We start from the raw sequence: 5,414 nt of genomic DNA, 5'->3' as shown, positions 1-5,414 counted from the left end.
CAACTCCGGTGACCCAGGCTCTCCCTTGGCTTTCCCAAGAAATCAAGCCGCCGGCGGCCGCGTCCGACGTGCTGCGCGACCACCCGGGCATCCAGCTCCTCGAGGCCGACGAGGTCAAGCTCCTGGGCGCGCGCGCCCGCCCTCTATCCGCCGACGCGCCGCTCCGCCGCGGCCACCTCTACTTCCTCGTCGCGCTCCCACGCCGCCCGGCCTCGCGCGCGGGGCCGCCGCGCCGCGCCTGCTCCGGCAACCTCCAGGTCGGCGCGCGCGAGCGGCTCGAGTCGCTCAAGCTCTCGCGCCGCTCCACCTCCGACCTCTCCTCCTTCCAGGGCCACGCCGCCGCCTCCGCGCCCACCTCCCCGCTCAACGCCATCTCCGAACAATCATCGTACCGTATGGGGAGGCCGCCGTGCCGCGAGCAGGCCGGGGTGAAGAAGGGGCCCCGGACGCCGCAGGAGGACCTCGTGCTCGTCTCCTACATCCAGGACCACGGCCGGGCAACTGGCGCGCCGTGCCCACCACCACCGGTGCGTTCTTGACTTCCTCGGTCCCCGTCTCGTTTCGCGTTTCCTTCTCTGATTCGGATCGATCGGCCCCTTCTCGCGATCCTGCAGGTCTCATGCGTTGCAGCAAGAGCTGCCGCCTCCGGTGGACCAACTACCTCCGCCCCGGGATCAAGCGCGGCAACTTCACCGACCAGGAGGAGAAGCTCATCGTCCACCTCCAGGCACTCCTCGGCAACAGGTAACACATCTCACTCGCTTGGATGGTTCTTCCGCCTAGAATTTAGTTCACGTGTTCTTGCTCGTGCCAGCGAACGATTCAGCCCACCCCTCTAGATTTGTTTCATGAACTTGGTAATACATACATTGCACATTGCGTGAAACAATTGCGACACATCCATCTCTGAACAAGATCTACATCTAGATTGCAGATGATACGATTCTCTGTTTTTTCACATTGAAATCATGCTTACATGTCACAACAGTATCTTACTAATTGATGCCCTGCTAGATGTTTGCAAGATCGAAGGTAACATGGAGTTGCTCTTACAGTACAATAATACAGCTTGCTTTTTTGGTAGTGCTTCATTGGGAAAGGTGTGACAGATTATGTGTTTCATTCTCTTATCCGTCGCTTTTCCCCGCCGACTTGAATTGAGTATTGATTGGATTCGTTAGTTCTTCCTACTATCCTAATTGATTTATATGCATAAATTGTTATTTGAGCAGGAGATTAGCCGATGTGTCTAGGTGTGCCATTCTCGTCATATATATATAAACTAATACTTGCATCTTTATCATCTTGGATCGTGATTCCTATTTTGTGCATTAAGGAAACAATACGTATGAAAATATGCACTTTTATTTACTTTAAATATATTGACGAAGTGCTTCAGTTTTAGCTACAATTTTAGTTCCCTTTTGTACTTCAGTTAGGTCCTTATGTCTACAAGGAGAGCAGTTATTACTTAAAGTTCTGAATTGGTGTGCATATAGTACAGTGATATGTACCTCTAACTGGTTCTTCCATTTCATTTCTGTCCTCCCTTTAGATTGAGTAAATTGATGAAAACCTGCTTCTTTTTTTGCTTTATCTCTTCCTTTACTGTATGACATGAGAAGACAAAAAATCAACCAGTTTTGTTCTTCCAAGTTCTTCTGTTACCGGTGCAACTTAGTCTAGGCAAAATATGAGGGAGACGATATTGGTCTTGGATGCATGCAAAACCAACAAGTACTCTTTGCTAGCAAGCTCGATTGTTTCCTATATAGAATGACTCATAAGATTATTTGTTTACATTTCAGGCAAATACAATGTAAGACTTCACACCAGACAATTCCATTGATAATTTCAGAGGACGGTTGAAGGAAGGTTCAGTTTACATGTTTGAGATGTTCAACGTGTGATTCATATTTTCCGTCTCATGTACATGAGTTTGCTTCTTTGCTGGCGTGGTATTATGTGCTTTCGGATTTACCATCTGGTCTGCATTGAGATGGGCATGAATGCGTGATGTTTGGGTCACTGTCTCTTGGAGTTTTCTCTATCTTTTTTTTATACAATTTCTAGTTGTCAACAGACGTTACCTGTGTAGACGTTACCTGTGTGTTATAGTAGTCTTTTAACTTTTAAACTTGTTGCATGATCTGGATGCTAGTTATTAAGTAGTCCCTGAATTATTTACTTTTGCTAAATGATTTCAATGCTTGTTTCTAAAGAACATGATCTGCATCTAGTGTTTCATTTCGTTACTGTTACACATGTCCTACTCTAAATAGACTAGGCCTTCCGTTTTAAGTTGACTTAATTGCACAGCTTACGCAGTCTACTACTATACAATCCAGTTTAAGTTCTTTCTGCTATTTAATTCCTTCTATTGTATTATATGCCATCTATAATAAGCAGCAACTTGTTTTACATTTCTTCTCTTTATTTACATAAGTTTGTGCTTTCATTTCTATACATGCCTTCTGTAATAAGCGTTACAGGACCTTCTTTTGAATATGACATGATGTGAAGTTAATTGAAAATTAACTTCTCATCATGTCATATTCAAACAGCAATAGTATATATATATTAACTCTCTGATTGTTGTGTCTTGCTGTGCAGAAGAGTTTGCTGTGTACGTTCGTTGATGCTTATTTTACTTGGGTTGACCTGAAGCGTTGTTTCTGGGTGGTGTAGGATGAGTTGCTGCGGAACAACCTGGAGGTGGAGAGCCTGAAGATAACTCGTGCAACATCATTGTCTGGCAAGATGCATGCTGGAGAACCTGAAGACAACTCTAATGAATCTGTAGTACAAATATGAATCTGTTGTCAGTGTCTTTCTTGTATATATATCTGATTTGTGGAAATATTGTAATATATTCGATTCATCGCTCTTATATGGAAGATTTCATCATGTGTTGATGTTTATATATTGTCTAATCTTGTTAATATAAACCTGACCAACCCAAAAAATAAATGGATCGTAAAAGGCTAAGGCCCAAATAGAGAAAGGCTGTAAAAATGGTGAGGCCCAAAATAGAAAAAGGGTGCAAAAAGGCTAAGGCCCAAAACAGAAATGGACCAAAACAAAGGCCAATGCTTACGGTAAAAGGCTGGAATTATTGGGCTCGGCCCATGTAGAATACAGAATTGGACCGGGCTGATTTCGAATTAAGACGTTTTGGTTTCGTCATAATTTTGCCACGTCGGATTGCCACGCTGGACTCGCGGGCAGGTGCCCATACGTTTTGGGAACGTCATGCCGTCAGTGACATTTTAAAACGTCACAAAGCTCTACGACGTTTTCAAGTGGAACGTCTTAAGCAGTCACTGCTGACTCCCAGCTTTCGACGTTTTGAAAAGCGTCACCGTAACGTCACAAGTAGCCATTACTGACGTTTCAGTGACACCATATTTTTGTCAACTTATGGCAGATTTCTTGTAGTGACAACCGTTCCACCCAGGTGTTTCATTAGGGTTGTTAATTTTAGTTCCCTATACTCACAATCCAGAATAATCAAAACAGCAGTGGCATTTTGTTATTGCTAGGCAAACTAAGAATCCTAGCAAGGGTTCATGGGTGGCTACACACTACTAGGATTGATAAGCATAGCATAACTTTTGCAAACAAAACTCTATCATGCATTCTAGTTGAAAAACACTAATGCTAAATTAAAATAGATACGATTTGAATGTCACTTGCCTTTTTGGTAATTGAAGATTTCGTCCACTTCTTGATAGGGCAAAGGTGGCCGATCTTTCGATGAGATGAAGATAAATCGATTTGTTGGTGGAGTTCATGCTTGACGATCCGACTACACGTGCAAAGCTCGTGCGCCAATGCAATCGCTAGGACAATCTCCGGGAGTTACTGATCTTGCGGGAGCACGATCAGCCTGACCAGCAAGGGTCTTAATTCCTACCTGAAATCGAGAACAAGTAAGAACTAATATTGCAATTAGAATATTGCGGATATGGATGAAAGCTTTATTGAATAAGGTGGGATTCCGAATAGTCGGTCTTGTTCTGGGCGTTGGCCTCAAAAGAAGTACACGAGAGTTGCAGCGATGGCTAACTTTTAATCTAATCAAAATCCAAGTTCTAATGACGGCTACGGAGGGATATATATGGGGGAAGTCAAGGGATTTTCGTCCAACCAGCTAGGGTTGGCCAAAAACACCCCTAAATGGGCCTTCCTCCACTTATATGGCCTCTTAAAATCCCCTAAAATACCTAATCCGAAAATACATGGGCCTGGCCCATTAAATAAGGTGACGCAGCACAACAAATAACTCTTTGGACGAATTTTATGATGGAGAAACTTGTATAATTCATCCAAGCATCGTTGCTTCACTATGGTGGCTTCAATGTTCTGAAATCCCCGCTTGCAACGCCATCCTGAATCCTTGCAGGTCTGCTGCCATCTCCATACACGTTCCTAATCCAATGCTTGGCGTCCATGCTAGATCCATTCCTAAATAATATAAATACATTTGATTTAGGCAGCATCATATTCTCATATATATCAGGAAGGATTCCTACTAACGAATGTACCTGAGATGTGGTTGTAGGAGTATTGGTTGTATCTATCATAGAGATATCCTCATCATCCTCCCCTACTTGAATTGAAGTCGTCCTCGACGTAGTCTCATCTTTTTCACCAAGATATGCCTTCAAATCGCAGGTAATCATGTCCTCATCATCCTCCCTTTCTTGAAAGAAAAGCCGTCCTCGGCGATGTTTATTCCGTAAACATGCTAACAAAAGAGACAAGGTATATGCATGGTATATGTATATGTCATCCGTTTTAACAGCTCTTTCATGTTTCCCATTTAATTTTGTACATATACCAGTATTGTAGTAGCGTAGAAGCTCATTAGTCCACATGAAACATTTATCACAACTCAGTTTGCAGATATAAATGAAGCACATATTAACTCCTTTTAAATTATAATGCTCATCATTAAACCATCCCAATAGTGGTAAACCAAAATTCAGTAGTTCCAATTTATATGCGACAACTAGCTTAAATAAGCGATCATGCAACAAGCTATTTGGCATAAAGTCTACACCGTTATTGGAGGTCATATCAAAATGATTGAACATAGGTGGAATTTTACTTCCCATCAAACCAATAGTATATGGAACATCATCACATGTAATGCAAATTTTATTCACTAAAAATTCATTGTCTACGCCATACTCTCCAATTAAATTAAAAGTATAACCATGGGCATAAACACTCTTCAAATATTTGAGTTCAACAATCTTATTTCTGGCATGTGATAAAGACATAGGAGGATCCATCACAACAGAAAACAAAGAATTAGCATGAGAAATCTTAGCCAACACTTCATTGTTCCTAACCAGTTTTATATGATCCATACTATAGTCATCTTTCAAATCACAAGGTGCATTATC

General features: G+C 42.5%; 1 pseudogene; it reads left to right on the top strand.

Moving 5' to 3' along the window:
• Positions 1 to 395: 395 nt before the first annotated feature.
• On the top strand, positions 396 to 748 carry LOC124681690 (annotated as a pseudogene).
• Positions 749 to 5,414: the final 4,666 nt, after the last annotated feature.

The sequence above is a fragment of the Lolium rigidum genome, unplaced genomic scaffold, assembly GCF_022539505.1.
Source record: "Lolium rigidum isolate FL_2022 unplaced genomic scaffold, APGP_CSIRO_Lrig_0.1 contig_5228_1, whole genome shotgun sequence".
NCBI classification, from domain to species: domain Eukaryota; kingdom Viridiplantae; phylum Streptophyta; class Magnoliopsida; order Poales; family Poaceae; genus Lolium; species Lolium rigidum.
Note: the sequence above shows the minus strand (reverse complement) of the source record. Positions and strands in the feature narration are given on the sequence as shown.